At 38.8% G+C, this 18,012-nt stretch overlaps 1 protein-coding gene across 1 annotated transcript in view; it reads left to right on the forward strand.

Annotated features, from left to right (window-relative positions):
* The window catches only part of nacc2 (NACC family member 2), a 41,020-nt gene that overhangs the window by 9,524 nt on the left and 13,484 nt on the right, over positions 1-18,012 (forward strand). Inside the window, exon 2 of the mRNA XM_088940705.1 lies at positions 8,071-8,180. The gene's annotated coding sequence lies outside the window, so the exon portion shown is untranslated. The remainder of the gene's footprint in view (positions 1-8,070; positions 8,181-18,012) is intronic.

Consider the following 18,012-nt stretch of genomic DNA (forward strand, 5'->3'; position numbering starts at 1 on the left):
TAATTCTCGTGAACTCTCGCTTTTGCCCGTGGTAAGACCAGAGGTTTAAGACAACATGGCGACCATACATTACTTTCACCAAGTTCACAATTTTGTGCTTCATTTGGAATTTGTAAAATTTTGCAATACTGTTAATTCATTTATTTAGTTATTGAGATTTAATAATTGGTGTTGGAAATTGGGACTGCAGTTCCTCTTTAAGACCCTGTAAGGAAAATAGGGGTAGGGTAATAGAAGTCACAAATCAAAATGTTAAGTTCCCTAATTTTTTTACTTCTCATAAAGTAAAACAATACCATCAGCATAAAAAAAACCCCAGCGTATTTAGGAAATAATCTTGGAGAGACTGTTTTTAAATGGGTTTATGGCATAATTCTTGCCTCTGTAGCTGTGATGACACCCATGTAGGTCATGTGGCATCTATAAGACCTTAAGCGACAAAACTGCTCCACTTCTTCCACTCACTCTGACAGCTTCCTTACTTGTCTTTATTGTATGGATTGTAGATTCATTTCCGCCAAATAACCGACCAACAGCACTATTAATCCTTCATTCAAGCCATCACTTTAATTTTTGTCTTCTAAAATCATCATGAATCGGGATCTCATAGCAACATTGGACGCTTTTCACTTTCTCATACTCTTGTAAATAGAACTTGTGAATAAGTCCACGTGCAAAGGAGGCTGACCGAGGAAGAACAAGATCTGACCACGTGGTTGCTCTCTCATCTGCTCTTGTGAAAAGAATTTTCATGCTATCGCACATCTCAGCTCACACACGTTTCTTGACCTTGCGGATTGGGAGTCACACGGGGTAAAATGGTATATGGAAAATTCCGCTAGAGCTAGAGGTTTATTCTTATCCCTTGAAATGTCTAATCACAAGTCTATGTCATGTCTACAGCTTGTAGAGGTTTGCTATACCAATATTGGGGGAGAAAAAAGCTTACAGAAATCCATTTTCATCAACCTTATTCTCAGACAAATCCTTTCCTTTTGACTTCTTATGTCTGAGGCCTAATGTTTTCCCACAGTTTAGGGTCATATTCTATTTAAGGATTTAATGTTGTTTTCCATCTAGCTAAATCATCACCTTAATTGGTACTGCAGGTCTACACCATCCTTTATAGACATATCTTCCACAGTATAGGGGGTAACCCCTGCGCTAGACACATGGCTTCTTACCAGTTCACTAATTCAGTCATCCTGTATCATTTGTATTCTTCATCAAAATTTTAAAAAGCAAACTTCGCTAAAGCAGAAGAGGTTCAAGCATTGCATTTTCGCTGCTGATGACGAAGTATCTCCAAAACTATGTTACTGCATCCTTAGGAAAAACTGGGGACAAAATCCCTCTGGGAAAATATATCTCGACCTTGGGTGGATCCATATTCATGGTAACCCAGAAGAAGGTTTTAGTAGGTGAGAGAATGCATGAATTTATTGCTTATTTTATCACATAACCTTATATTATCTAGACTACTAGACTGGTATGGAAATCACAACAGTCATATTTCAAACTTGTTTGTAATACATAACAGTATGCTTTTGACAGTGTTCCAGCAGACTTTTAGCCATATTTCAAATACTTTTTTTATGTAAACTCTTGTTACATCATCTTTACACTGTAATAATAATAACTACATTACTTATAGTATGCTGCATGACACTTCAGGCATTTTAAATGGCTGCATCTGTACATTCAAGAAAGGGTTAGGTCCATACATACTTATCTAGAATTCATGACATTATTTCTAGAATTCATGTACATTACGTTTAAACAAATATATACAAACGTGTATTTGACTCAATACAAGGGGTTACATATGCAGTAATTATGCAAAATAATAAATAACATGCAACTCACCAGAGTAACATTACACAACGATCAATTCAGTATGATGGAGCTTGCTGTATTTGAAGCACAGAAATTAAGTAAGGGGGGCAGGGAAAGTTGTGATATTACATGTTGTAATTTTTTTTTCTCAGTTTTATAACTGATATTTGTTGAATTACTTTTTTATTACCTCTGATGGTGAGCACAGTATAGTTGCATGGTTGCCTAAACCGGTCTATTGAGAGCTGAGTGTTTTTAAGCTACAAGTGTTATATTGCAGCTGTGAGTGCTTGTTATTGTTTTATTTTTTGTAGACTGGGGTATGCATGCTGTAATGTAGTTGTCTGATTGTTAGGATGTCAAGGGGTGTATCTGTATTTTGTTAAATGGATAAAATCTTGAATCTGGCATCTCTTCATCCCATTATCTCAAATTGTTCAGGATTTGTGTTTGATAATAATGTCCTGTGCATTGCATGTTTGTTTCTACAATGATGATTGAAGGATGTCAATAGAGCAATAGAGGCAACAGCCTTGGCTAGCTGGAGCTACTTATTAATTTGTCATTTGGGCTCTTTATTTTCTGCCATTTTAGGAGACATTATTTTACTCTCAGAGTTTCTGCCTCTGGAATGTTTGTGTAAAGGTAGTATTTTAAATTCATCATTATCTGTTGATCGAGATGGCAAGATTCCTTTTCTTGGTACAGCAAAATTTGTGATTTGATTTCAGTGCTGTTCTTCAGCTGTGGTCATGCAGGGCCAGAGTTATGTCTGGTGTCCATTATGCCTGAGTGCTTTATTAAGTGATTGAGCACACTGCAAGAGAGGTGTATCCCTCACCAATGGTATCACATGCCTACAACTGCTGTGAGGCCTCTAGGGGTCTGTGTTTCTGAGGCCTGAGATAATCCTGCTTGGCTGATCATGTGCTCAACTTGAGGGTTCCCAAAAACAGCTAGCTGGTGATTGGACCTCGGCTCGAACCTGTCACGAACAGTTCTTTCCGGACCCTATGCAGATGACACAGTCCGAAGTAGTGAGGAAACACTGGGGGAAAAGTCATGAAGGAGACGGGAATGAAGACGGGGGGCGTGTCCTTGGTGCGCTGGTGTATGGAGAAGGTGTGGCCGAGGCAAACAATCCAAATAAGTCCATAGGCGAATCCAAAATACAGGCAAAAGTCCATGGCCAGGTGATCCATCCGAGTCAGGAGGTTAAAAACAGGAACCGGGTCGGAACCGGCAAGGGGAACAGGAACAGGCATAGAAACTTAAAAACATAATGGAGCCAGGCGCATCCAGGTCCAGGGCTCACACGATATGGAAATCAGATGCAGAGCCCGGAACTGACCGAGTGTCTGGCTTTTAAGGGGGACGGGAAGGAGGCTGGAACAAGGGGCAGGTGCACAAAATTAGGTCCGAAGTGAAAAAAGCCGGAGTGCCCTTAAGGAGAAGGGACTACAATCGTGACAGAACCCATGAGTGTAGTGGTCAGCCTGCATTTGCGTGAACACCTCTACTGATTGAGCGTCTTGCTCTGCAAAGCTTAGTTTACCCAAAGAAAGGGGAGTAAACAGAGTGGATGATGTGCTCTCTGAGAGACAGGGCAATTGAAGGACGTTCGGAAACTGTCTGCATTTGCCACTATCATTGTAGCAATATAATTTCAAATAAAAGAGAGAGAAATCAGAATTAACCTTTTCACAAAAGTCCCAGACAGGCCCATATCGATGTTTTGTTTGCTCATGCATTGCTAATTTCGATTCCAGTTCTTGAATAACAAATGATGTATACATTTCTAGGTTATTCTCAAGGTTTTTCCTTTCTTTCGTTCCATTCATTGTTCCCTCTATGTTGACTGGGAGAGAACTGGTGGAAAATGGGGTGAAGATAGTCACTTAGTGCCATGAAGTAGAAATTGACATTGAGCTAGCCTTTTAAGAAAATGAGTGCACCCAAACCACGCCAGAGAAATGCCTGGTTTGCATTTTCTTAAACTTTCAGGACCCTTCACTGTCTGAACCAGGCACTTTGTGAGTTCTTTAATGTGCGCTTGTCCATTTGTTGAGAACATGGTGAAGGATAATTCATCAGACCATTTCACATTTCTCCACTGCTCATTAGTTCAGTGCTTGTGCTCTTTGCATCACTAGACTAGCAAACATGTACATGCATTGCCAGGTGTGATAAGTGGGTAGAGCACTGCAGCCCTAATATGGTCTATAGTTCTGGGACTTTGTGGTAGACTGTTTTTAATTAAACTGGTTGCTTGTGCCCCAGGTTGAAAATTGGAGTCAATTCCAGTCAATTGCTCACCTGTTTTGCCTTGCTTGGCAAATGCATGGCATCGTGATCCTGGAGTATGCCTCTCCACCAATGTTGTCCTTTGTTGGTGATGTCCTGAGTTACATGCAGACAACAGCTTAGCTCAACTTGCTGATGGCTCATGAGCGATGGTGTCTGTTTTGGTCACTGAAGCACCAGCCAAACTCACTCCAACAATATCCTCTATATCAGTCACTGAGGACTCCTCCTCAAGCCATGCTGGCTGTCATTCCAGGGCCTTGCAGAAGTATTCGGACTGTTCTTATGGTGAAATTGCCAAATGAGGCATATCATTTTTTATATTAAATATCTTATTGAAAGACTGAGTGCTCAAACTGAAGACTTATAAGGGTTAGCTAGGTTACAGCCAACGCCAGCAAAAACTAAAGAGGACAAAAATAAGTATATTGATTTGTATAAGTATATAGACCTGTGAACTCAGTAGGTTTCTACTAATCATGTACAACGACACACTGCAATTTCTAACCATCGTTCTTGGTTAATTAAGTTTGCTCAAGTTCTCAAGTTGCTTTTGGATTGCTTATGGGCTGCAGTTTTTTATGTCTTTCACCGTAAGATTCAAGTGAAGACCTTGGGCCGCTCGAGGCCATTCACATTCTTGTTCTGAAGACACCCCAGTGTAGCTTTAGTCTTGTACTTTGGCTCATTTTCCTGCTGAAAGGTGAATTTTTCTTCTAGATCTGAAGTAGGTTTTCCTCCAAGCTTTGCCTGTACTTTACCCCATCTATACCCCATCAGTCTTGACAAGCGTCCCAGTAAGTTGAAGGGAAGCAGAACTATAACATAACGCCGCCCGCACCATGATTGATGATGGTGTTGGCTGAATGCATTTGTGTCAGATGTAATGCTTTCTGTTTAGACCACAAAATTCCAATTTTGATTTGTCTGACAGCAAAACATTTTGCCACATGTTTGCAGTATCACTTAGGTACTGTACCTTGTTGCAAATCCATTGTGGGTTTTGAGATGGGGTTTTTTCAGTCCCATACAGGCCTCCTTATCGAGCGACCTGTGGACATTTGACACTGAACTCTGTATGTCTTTCAGAGTCACCATTTGTCATGGCATTTCTATTCAGTTTCCTTCTTACCTGGCATCTCAGTTTGGAAGGATAGCCTGATTTAGGTAGTGTGTCCTGCCTTCTGCTTCTTAATGATTAACGTTATCATGCTCAGAGAGATATTAAAATATTTGGTACCCTTCTTCTGCTCTTTCACATCATACATCTTTATTCCTGAATTGTTTTGAAAGCTCTCTATTCCTCATGGTTGAATCTTTGTTTGAAAAGGGACCTTCCAGTATATTTATACTGAAATAATGTGAAGAACTATTAATACACATAAACAGAGGCCACTCAACTTATTGTGTGCCTTGCTGAGGTAAGGTAATTCTGTGCACCTAAAAGAGTTTTGTTTGCCACAGCAAAGGATATAAATACTTAGTCAGTCTTGACATTGTTTGTCCAGATTAGTTACCTATTTACTTCTTAATTTTTGTTTTTTGTTCTTTTTAATTTTGCTGTGAATTTGTGTAATAATGAATAGGAATTAATACTTCATAGTGCCATGACTGCAAGTTTAAAGCAACATGGTGCAACAGCCCATATACAGTAATCCTGCATTATACAGTATGAGCTTCACTCTTCAAAAAGTGCTCATTAGGTTAAAATTAAATTCCCATAACTTCCCATGTTATAATCTCTGATTGGTTCCAGAACTCAAAAATGGGCCCTTAAACACCCACACTTCATCTAACTACAGCACACAACAGTACCTACAGTAAGTATGAAAACAATATAATTCTTGGATAATTATTTGATTAACGTGTTTAAAGTCATTAGCTGATGCATAAATAAAAGACTGGAAAACAGTACCTGCTCCTGTTTACGGTACAGTAGTTACAGTACATTATCACAGCTGCTAGTAGCAAATGCATAAACGTTAGGTATTGTTCCGCAGTCAATGTGCCTAATGCAAACATGCCTTTATTATAGAAAATGTTACAATGTAATAAAAAAAATCCTTGTCCCAGAAGATGCAAGATGTGAAGAATCTTTCCAATGTTTTATGAGAGTCTAGCTTGTAAAAGTCAGCTTGTTAAATGAAAAAAAACCCAGGAATTATTACATCTTGTATAACAAAAACAAGGGATTACTGTGCTGTTACAAAAGGCTTGCATACTGTATGTAGCTAAGCCAGTCCAGCATTGACACTAAGCATTCTGGAAAGTTATTTGCTTAATTAATTGATGAGCCACATCTGTATGGAAGTGCTTGCTTTCATTATACCTGATGCCTCTCATTTACCCATTATTCTATTATATTCTATTCTATTTTTTGTCCACTACCGGTACATCACCATAACTATATTACAGTAGGAACTTTACTTTCACAAGGGATCGGTACAGAGAGCTGTTGTGAATTGCCAAATTCACATTAACCAAGTCAACCCCTATACCGTCACATAGGGTTCTGCAGTATGTAGTGTTTATGGTTAAAAAACATAAGTAATCCTCCCTTATAGAATAATGAAAGTTCTGATGCATTGACTTTAAGTTAATTAAAGTAACACTGATCAACTAAAACAAACAATGGTAATCATAAACAACAACAGTAATCAAAAACTTACAGTAGTCAGCAAAAATAAACAGCATGAATCCCAGTGGATGCCTGCACTTTCTCTCTTTTCCTCTGTGATTAGCGTTCCCCCACTGTTAGTGAAAAGGGCTATACAACTGCCAAAGAGTCTGTAAAGTTGTCTCTTCAGCCTGTTATTGCCCGTGCTGCTGACGCAAACAGGAGCGTTCGTTACAATACAAAATCAAGAGCACATTAAGATGCAGGTGGTGCCCCTCTATTCCTGTAGTGGGTACTTGGGCAGGGGGAAGGGAGGTGCTCCCTCACTAACTAGATTTGTCTGATGATCCTAGTCTGACAATACCGTTAGCCAAACCAAACCATGAAAAAATGAATTTACAAATGTTGAGACCCTACTGTATGTTTAAGGTGAGTAAAAACCTGCTGAAATTGTCATGGTGATCTACTAGGAACATGAGTTGTATTTCATTTGTGTGCCAGAAAATAATAGGCTGACAAAAGTACAGTAAATTCTGTGCTACAGTTTGTCTAGCCACGAAAAAATATGTATCGTATATATCTGCCGTAGAGACTATAAACTAGACATTTGTCTCTTCAGTGTCTGCCATCCTGAATAACTAGAATTAGAAGTCCCTCTTCTAGAAAAAAAAAACCCTCTTCCCTCATCTTGGCTCTCAAACCTAATTAGCAAGCCACTAGAAGAAAAAATGTTGCCTTGTAGAAAACATGTGATTAAATTGTAGCACAATAAATTTAAAGGGGTCAGGTGGTGTCACATTTGCATAAACAATATAAATGCTTACATCTAGTCATGATAAAATAGTGTTAAAAGATAGTATCCTTGAAAATAAAATGTTGTGGTATGATCTGATGTGAAGAGGCCTAAACAATGAACTCTAAACCAAAATAAAGAAATGCTCTCTATCAGCGAACCAGTGTGCATGATTGAGATTCATGGAGGTACAATAGAAAAGACTGCAGTCAAGGCTTCCTCAATTATTTTTTCAGTCCTACAAAAGCCAGTCTCTTCTGGACAGTTGCTTGACTATAATACAGGTAAAAGAGCAGTGTAAATCCCTCATCTGAATGAAACGAGTTAGATTACCTGTTTTCCTTGAGAAGTACTGTAGCTGTACAGTATATCAGAGTAGTACAGAGGTTGAAAATAAACACTTTGGGTTTGTGGTGGCCTCTGGAAGAGTGGTCTCCATAGGTTCTGTGTGTCCTCTCCACATTTCAGTTCCTTTGTCCCAAATTGGAAATCTATGTACAGTAGTTTTTATATTTTTCAGGACTCATCGGACTCATATCCCCTGGGCAAACCCACTTTACGAATGTTGTTGTGGAATGAGCAGTACTCCAGCTTGGTAACCTAACTTTCCAGACACTTCAGCTTGGCTGTGTGAGTATTGAGCATGTTTTTTGTTCTATGTGGTCACCTAAGATTCGGTCCTCTAATTAAAATTAGTTGTTCAATGACATGTGAACATTTGTCCACCCCAGCTGCTGCAGTCTTTTAGTTTACCACCATCTCAGTTCTTAGAAGCTATGCCTGCTGCTTCATTGAGTTCTCCAGCTGATCAGCTATATTACCCAATTAAGGGGGACTGGATTCTTTTTGCATCTAAGCTGAAGATTTCAGACATCTTTTCCCTGTTTCTGCCATCTCTGTTGGCATCACAAAAATAAAAAGAGGGCTAACAAAACAAAAAGGAGTGGCAGGCACTTAGTGTTCTGGTTTTGTGTTGCCATCACTGAACTCCAGTCCTGTGATCTCCATATTGGATATATTCTTTTGAAGAAGTGTATTGTGTTGACGTATTAAAATAAATGTGAGGAAAACAGCTAATTGTTAATAACAGAGTCTCTAATTCCCATTTAATGTGAGGGAGGCAATATCAAGTTGGAACAGACTGGTTTCAAAGTACTGACATTGTGAAAAATGATACTTTTATGTATTTGTAAGCATGTGTCATGGTATTTCCCTGTAATAAAGGTGTAATTAAAAAGAATTAGTTTAAGCTGGGAAGAGCTTTCACTTCTCTTTTCAGAGTCTGCTTTAGAGAGGGAGGAAAGCTCTTGCAAGTTTTTTCTTCCTTTTGTTTTTTGCCTCAGTAAGACTTCTGGTAAATGACATGGTCTGGTCTTGGCATGATGCCTGGCAAGATCACATGGCATTAATACATCCAGTGCTTTTGGCCAACTCACTCTGCTTAACTGGAAATGACAGCCAGTCCTAACTGTAACCCTTCACTCTCCACTCCATGATAAATATGTACAGCAACACAGTACCTGGAACTGGACAGGGATGAGTCTCCATAGTCTAGATATCCTGCTGTAGCAATTCTCAGTTTCATACATCTATGGACCTAGTAATGGTGTGCAATTTATGTAAGAATTTATAAACATATTTATTTTCTAAAGAAGCATTTTGGTAGGCTACAATCTACCACAGTTGTATATCACAGTTATACAAGGTAAATGGAGGAGATTGATCTACCAATATATTGAATATAGATAATGACTTTTCCAAGGAAAATTTACTTCATAGTACAGCACATCTTTTCATATCTCTGGTTCTTTTACCACAAATAATATATGTTTAGTAATAATAAGTAATAATTCCTTCCACTTATATAGCGCTTTTCTGGACATTCCACTCAAAGTGCTTTACAGGTAATGGGGACTCCCCTCCACCACCACCAATGTGCAGCATCCACCTAGATGATGCGACAGCAGCCATAGTGCGCCAGAATGCTCACCCCACATCAGCTATCAGTAGAGAGGAGAGCAGAGTAATGAAGCCAATTCATAGATGGGGATTATTAGGAGGTCATGATTGGTAAGGGCCAATGGCAAATTTGGCCAGGACGCCGGGGTTACACCCCTACTCTTTTTGAGAAACACCCTGGGATTTTTAATGACCACAGAGAGTCAGGACCTCGGTTTTACATCTCATCCGAAGGACAGCATCTGGTTACAGTATAGTGTCCCCGTCACTATACTGTCGCATTAGGACCCACATGGACTGCAGGGTGAGCACCCACTAACACCTCTTCCAGTAGCAACCTTAGTTTTTCCCAGGAGGTCTCCCATCCAGGTACTGACCAGGCTCACACCTGCTTAGCTGCAGTGGGTTGCCAGTTGTGAGTTGCAGAGTGATATGGCTGCTGGCTATTTGGCCTATAATATGTTTAAGGAATCAAGTGTAATTCACAGAAATGGAATAAAAATATAAAATAAAAGTACAGTAGTCAAAATAGAAGATATAGTACTTTCTTTGATGAAATGCACACTCTCAGTGTTGGATATAGATAATATTACATATTTTATTTATAAAGCATCTCTCCAAACCCAAGGACGCTATACGTAGTGATAAAGAAAAAAGTACATTTAAAAGTAAACAAATATATATAAACAAGCATACAGAAAGGTTTATATAATAAGAATGTAGGAGAATTAGTCATAGGCCCTGGATATACATGTAGTATACAGTATAGTGCATAGTGTATGATAACTTAAATGTGAAACAAGATGTCATGCAGTGCACATGAAACAGCAGAAGCTCCACAGTGGCATAATGGACCTACCTGAGAATCTAGGATGTGAATTTAAAAACATATATTCTGAGAGTGAACTAGATGGTTAAAAACATACAGTCATTTCCAAAATTACAAGTGTTTAAAAACAACTGAATGGCCTTTATTGTTCATTCTTTGGTGTTAAGGTCATTATTATTTGTCAGTAGTGATTCACTGTCTTTTGTACTCTGACTGGCTAAGGCAAAGAGAAGTCCTGATGTCTCAAGTTTTGCAATGGTTCTACATTTGCGAGAGGTTTTGTAATGTCATTGGTCAGTGTCAACCATTTCTTGATTTTCTATATCAAAGTGCAATTCAAGTAGTACTGCGACTTCTCTTTTCAAACCTGGAAGCGGATATTTTTGCACCAGAGTGCGTTGTTTTGTTCTTGGCCAAAAGAAAACTAATCCTGCTTCAGTTTTGGAAGTGGTGTTAGTAACTTTATTACATGAAGATAAGCGTAAATAACAAGAAAGAGTCTTAGTGGGCTTCCATACAGTTGATTGGCTTGTTACCTTAGCTTAACTCAGAATTATTTCACCCTGCATCCAGAATTAATGAGAGAGTTTGAAAATCACATTGTTCTGCTGGAGCTCAAGCAAATAAACACTTCGCATTTAGTTTGTTTTGATTTTGTAGTCCTCATTGCTTGGCCCATGCCATGAAATTCCTCATGTTATAGTAGGGCAGCTGTGCAATAGGATGTCACAGAAAATTACCTTGCAAGTACTGCTCGGGATTTTCTGAGAGAGAAATGCATTGAAGCTGAGAGTTTCTGACAGAGATGAATCTGAGTTTTCTCCTCATCTGTATGTCTAATGAGAGGCATTTCAAATAGTCATTTGTTATGTTTTTAATCCTTTTAAACATATACTGGCTGCCACTCTTAATCTCTGACTTGGATTGTTTTTCTCTCTCTTCTCTGTCCCTCCTCTCTCATTCATCTCTTGATCTCTCTTCCTGTGATTATGCTGATTCATAAAGGATTGGCATGTTTGTCCTTAAAAGGCAGCATATCAATGAATACATCTGCAGGAGAACACTGTAGCTTTGTAAAATGACCCTTTATGGTAGTAACTACCTAGTAGATTAAGTGCCAGAATTCTCCTCTGTTTTCCTCTTCCTTTCCACAGTACATCAAGGCTCTCAGCAAGTTTACATGACAGGAGTGCCATCCAAATCACTCAATAGAACACAGTACACCCATATAGACTGCAGCTTCCACGTGCGTTTTGACATCTACTGTAGCCTTCCACTGAGCTTTTGAATTGCAGGAACAACTGGGGTGAGAATGGTCATTCAGCACTCCATAGCCTCTGAGCATATTCACCTCTAGTTTGCAACATTGATGGCACACAAGCACAGCTATATAGTACATGGAAAGAAGTTCAAATTTAAATGTATTAAAATTAATTAATTAGTTTCAGATAATTGGCTTCATGATTGTGAAATGCATGCATGAACCTTGATTTTATTTTTGTGTTTAGTTGCTGTTCATGAATGATCTAAGAATCTATCCATTCATTTTTCTAACCACTTTGCCCAATTCAGCGCCATGGGGGAGCGGGAGCCTGTCCCGGCAAGCAGCTGGCACAAGGTGGGGTACACCCTGGATGGGACGCCAGTCCATTGCGGGGCATACACATACTGTACACTCACACCAGGGCCAATTTTCCCAAAAGCCCATTAACCTACCAGTAATGTCTTTGAATTGTGGGAGGAAACCCGAACACCTAGAGGAAACCCATTCAAACAAGGGGAGAACATACAAACACACAGACGGCACCTGGGTCTGAATTTGAACCCAGGGCTTCAGCTGCAGCAAGGTAGCAATGCTGACAATGGTACCACAGTGGGGACCTCGGTGTAACAATCTGTCGGGTGTAAAATTGCTCACTGCTTCAACTTTTCATATGCTGATGCAGCATTCAAATAATATAGTGCAGGACTGCACTACTCTGTAAAATTGCCAGGTGGCGCAGTGTATTCTTAACGTTTAAGTTCAAGTTCAAGTTTATTTTGTCATTCTAGCCATATACAAGTATACAGTGGAACACTGGTCCACGGTGCAATTACAGACAAGACACTGACATAGATAATGTAGACAGGACTAGTAATACTAATATTAATAAGATTGTGCAAACTGAGACAGTGTACACTGGAACAGAGGCAGTGTACACAGGATATATACATAGTGAAATTTAACTGTTACAGAATAGTATAAAAAAATACATCACACAATATACACTAAACACTGGGGGAGTTTAAACCTTGTTTCTGGAATTGGAGTGGGTGCAAGTAGGTACCAGGGTATTGCACCAACGTGCCCCGTGTCTGACAGTAGAATTCTGGGCTGCCACGCTAAATACCCGGGTTTGATTCCTGGCCACTGCCTAACTCTTTGGGAATAATTTAGCTTTTTATCCAATAATATAATTTAAATTGCATACCATATTGACATTTTTATTTATTTTATATATTGCAGTATGTTAAATATTAAATTAACATTAAAAATAAAAATTACTCAGCCAGGTATCTGAAAATGTTTACAGCCTGTTGTGAACACAATTTGTTTTATTCAGGTTTACATAGGTATTCAAATAATCTATATTTTGTCTTTTTTTTTGACAATGGAGTTGTCTCTAAGAACCTGGACACAATGGGTAACACCTAACTAGTGTCAATATCTCCACTTCCTAAAACTTCAAACCAAGGGATGTTTACTTAGTTGTGATGGAAGTGAGACACACTGATAAAAAGAATCTTCTGGTTTACTTTAGTTAATTATGTTCTGGGTAAATGAGTAAGAGTGTCAAATTGTAGGACAAAAGACAGAGGACAGAGTAAAACAAGGAACAGACCACAAGAGAGAGAGACAGAAGAAGGGAGACAGGAGCAAAGAATGTGAGTGCCTGGCGTGAGGTCCTTTTTTGAGATCATCTGAAAAGACCTGATTGGAGCTAGGTATTTGTAACTTGCTAAGAGAGCTTGCAATTCTGTAGTTTTTAGGGATCATGGATTTCCTGAGTGAAGAATCCTTTGGTTAAAAACAGCCTGTTCTGCTACACATATCTTATGTAGCTTATGTAGAAGGTAGCTTATCTCTTCTTTAGTTTGAATGCTTGGTAGCAGCCTGTTGGTTTCCTGTGTGGTTTAGACATAGGTCTCTGGAACGTCTTGTCTGTAAACTTCACCTGTACATAGGGAAACTGTTGTGTTGTGTGTAGAGTAGTATGTTTTACCCTCATTATTAATAAATATCTGTTTAACCAAGAGTTCCTGAATCATCACTCCTTTCACCAAAACTGTGCCAGATAACAAAGAACTCACATGCCTCTAACTATACCAATCACTCAGGTATATTCTTGGCAAAAATTTACAAGTTGGGGGTTTTGATTATTTATTTGACTTATTGACTAATTCACGCTGTCGTTTTTCTGTTATTCTCTATTTTTCCTAACCCCCATTTGTACCAGTATTGTCTGTCACTACTTCTATGACCATTACAGCAACTGGATATACCTTACTCGTGGTTCCCCTCCTCCTCCCCCTATTATTACTGCTCAATGTTTTCGTTTATATTTTAGCCATTTCAGCTACAGGCCTGAAAAAAAGGAATACTCAGGTCTGAGTTCACACTCATCTTGCAATGTTAGCCCCCTCCCACCTAGCTACTGTATCTAGCCACTAGATCACAGTACTAGCTTGCAAACTATCTTATTATTGTAACTAAACAATATTATCCTGAACACACATTGTTTGACCAACTAGTTTGATTATATAGGATTAATTAAAGATGTAGGCTTGTCATGATGCTGCCAAAGAAAGAGCTTGAAACACCTTGCTATTTTCCATTTTTGGCACACATCAAGCTATCATTGGGTTCTTTTTCTATTGAGGCGTTGTTGATTATTTTGTACTCTTTTTAGTTCTGTTGTAACTTTGAAAATTAAGTGGCTTCCACTCTTGTTTATTTTTCTTTAAAAATAATGTTTCTCACAAACGTTTTCAAGTGACACAGGGACACTGTATTTATCCGTGACTCGCTGATTCAGCTGTGAGCAAACCCTGTGGGTTTTTTTTATGTCAATCCCCAAGATAGCTCTCTAAAACCCTCATGTGTGAGAGTTTTTCTTAAGAATAGTGATTACATCCTATTTGTATTGATGGTTTCTATTATTCACATACAAAATCACATTGTTTAATAAACGGAATCATGACTCTTCACAGCTATTTCAAAATATTACGTTCGTCACTTCATTTTTTTAAATCAACTAAGACTTGATGCAAAGGTGTGGGATTTTCAGACGAAGGCGTGAGACCTGAGAGCTATGCGTTTACATACCATTGCGTCTGCTGGCTGGCAAATGATCTTGCAGTGTAATAATACAAAACAGTATTTCAATATGGGTTCTTGTGTACATTTCGTGGTGTTCACGCCTTTGTTTGGTCAGACAGCCCATCTGGCCTGTATACAACTGTGGGAAACCATGAGGGGTGTAGATGGTGCCAAACCAGAGGACTGTTTAACATTCTGCAGTCAAACAATTCAAATCCCTTTATATCTGCAAATAGTTCTGATTGCTTACAACAGGATTCCCAACCAGGTGATTTAAGTTCAGACTCTGCGCTGTCTAGCCATTTTATAAAAATTTACTTAATTTATTCTAGTTTCCAGTAGCAAACCCTTCATTTTTTTTCTCCTCAGATTTTAGGGCTATAACAAAGAGATTTCGTTTCTTTAGCCTCTCTGTATGTAACAGTCCCCTACAATTTTCAGGGATTCCAAAATATTCTAAGTTAGATCATACCATCGTGTCCAAGTGTAACTTCACTTGACTTCAGTTGTACATGTTTTGTTCTAAATCCTAAACATTTAAAATTGTTTGCTTTTTTCATTGCTTCCCACTATATACAGTATGTGGACAAGGACGATTTGTCCTTTAATACATTGATTTATTCTTGTATCAGATGCAATTTATGATTAAGATTTGAGTCTCTTGTGTTTGCACTGTGGTAGTGGTTCAGATTTAAGAATATACGTGTCTCAGGCATCCTATTGACATCCATTAATAAAACGTAAAAAGATCAGCTTGTACAAAATGCCAGTAGCATCGAATGTTCCTGTCCAATCCTTGTTGCTGCACCATTGCTTTAGACTGTATTCTTTAAGAAAGAATTTAAAAATACTCAGTCATTAGAACACTCAGGTTTCATTTCATGTGGCCAGCTCTCAGACATACTGTAGGTTTTCTTTCATTTTCACAATAGTGTTGCATTTTAGCTTTTTCTAAGCTTACTTTTCATTTGGAAACTTGTGCCATTTTTGATCCAAAGATCAGGTTGAAAGTGACATTTGAAACAATGTGGACATGCATTTCAGACCGGAAGGTGTTTAATTGTTTAATTGCACCTGCACTTCAATTCACTGTTTCAGGAACAGTGATACCTGTGTATTTCAGAAATACCTGTGTGGGTGATGCTAAAGCTACAGGAGAAAAAGATTTGATGAGACTAGAACAGCAGGTGGCAGGCAAAGTAAATTTGAAGTTCTCCTGTACAGAATCTTCCGAAGAGCTCATGTTAATTTAATTAGTGTGTTAATGTGCTTTCCATGATACTGCTGACTAGCACTATCGAGTTGTCCCTCGGAGACTTATGCCGGCTTCACACTTCACGACTTTTGCTAGGATTTTCAAGTCATAGCCTTCATTTACCCCCAGCGACTCAAGCGCTCTTAATAGCCCCTACAACTCTCTGCGACTCGCTACGATAAAATCAAACTGGTTTGATTTTCTCATAGCGAGTCGCAAGTCATAGGGGAGGGCAGTGAGCCAGATGTCTACTTATGAGATAATGTGCCGATTATATTACACATTATAGCGCAATACTACTTTGTTTACAACATTTGTTTTAAGGGTGTTTTATATTTTTAACTGTGTTTCAAAACTCATGTAAAAACAAACAACTTCATTAAGCAAGTGTTGATATAAAGCTATTATTTAGTTTAATAGCTTAACTTATTACCCCATTTCAACTACCGAATATTTGTTTCTCTACTGTGTATTTTGAATATGGAAAGAAAAAGTATTTTAATTGAACAAAGCTTTGAATAAACAGAGAGAGGTATATATACTTTTGTGCGGGGGGGGGTTAGACGTGATGACATTCAATTTCATCATACTGCGAGTGGAAAATGAAAACATCTTCAAAAGAATTCACTGCCAGGTGCGTTTAGCAACAGCAACAGGAGACAATCGGACCGCGAGTTGGAACCAACGAGTGGCATCATGTCAGGGTGTCCCAGTACCCTTTTTATAATGGTGCCACCATGAATACTTACGTACCTTAAGTCTACTGTCACCGAAGTGCAGTCCTGGAGGAAGGGCTTAGGGCAACTTTTGGGACATGGCATTATGAAATGGAGGGATAGTAGATTTTCTGAGCTTCATTGACACCCAAAAAATCTAGCAGATGGACATAAATCTCTGGCTACCATTAAATATAACGAGCTGTGTTTAAATTCAGTCCAACCCAGTGGTTTCATTTGCAACGGGACACACAAATGCCATTTTACCTTTCCCTCTCTTCCTGTGGGCCCTCATTGATAAACTGGTATATATACGGTCTGTATATATTGGTTTACAGTGTTAAGTCAGTGGAGATAACCCAGTAATATAGCTCCCACGCCAGTGAGTTATTGCTCTTTTCTGTCTGGAGTTCATGAAAGGCTCTGTTCCAATCTCTACAATTGATTTTATTGGCAGAAAATACTAATTTCGTATGTTAAGGATGTACATTTGAGTAAATGATTGCACCAAACCAATGCCTTAAAAAAATCAGTTCAGTGTGATAAGGCAGGCTTCTTCATCTGATCCTCCATCTTGGTATGCTGAATAAAGACATTCAAATTAATCAAACAGGAAATGATAACATGCTGTCAGAGCCTACTGTGTCTTTCATCTCCCATGCAGTGTCTGTTTCGCTCTCTCCTTCTACCTGTGTGAAATCTTCCTCTGCAGTTGTTTTCTCCTCAGTAATCTTGTTGTCCTTAAATGACTTTCAGACTCCCTCCCATTTCTGTCACAGTATTGCTGTACTGCTGTACTTTGCACCATCCTCCCCTCTCTCTTGCTTTTCTGTTTTTGAGCAACTTACAGATGCTGCATTGAAGCCACTTTGCATTCTCCCCTTTCACCATTGATCTGTGCTGTCCAGCTGCAGGACTTGTTGATAACAGTCCAGAAGAAAGGGGAGACTTTTGTGTTTGTTTGTCTGGCTTTTCTCGGTTGCAGACATGTGCAAGGCTAGTAAACCACAAGCCTTGTTTTTTCCCAAGTTGAAATTCCCTGTTTATGGTGAACCACCTTCATGTGATGGGTGTGGCGACTGTATGTTATTCCTGGATTACTACTGTAGAAATAAAAAAAATAGATAAAGTTTAAGGTGAAGGCAAGGCAGTCTGAGGGTACAAACAATATCCTTTAGTTTCACTTATACTTCCTGCAGTTTAACATGAATTCACATTCAGAAGACCAATGAAACAGAAACTCTTGATTATGTATGATTTTGCTCACAGTGTTGTGCTAGCAAATCTCAGTAGCCATACAGTAGGAGTCTGTTTCCGGTATTTATTGGATTAAAATAAACTTC

This window comes from Atractosteus spatula, chromosome 23 (genome assembly GCF_055471065.1).
Source record: "Atractosteus spatula isolate fAtrSpa1 chromosome 23, fAtrSpa1.hap1, whole genome shotgun sequence".
In the NCBI taxonomy this organism is placed as follows: Eukaryota; Metazoa; Chordata; class Actinopteri; order Semionotiformes; family Lepisosteidae; genus Atractosteus; species Atractosteus spatula.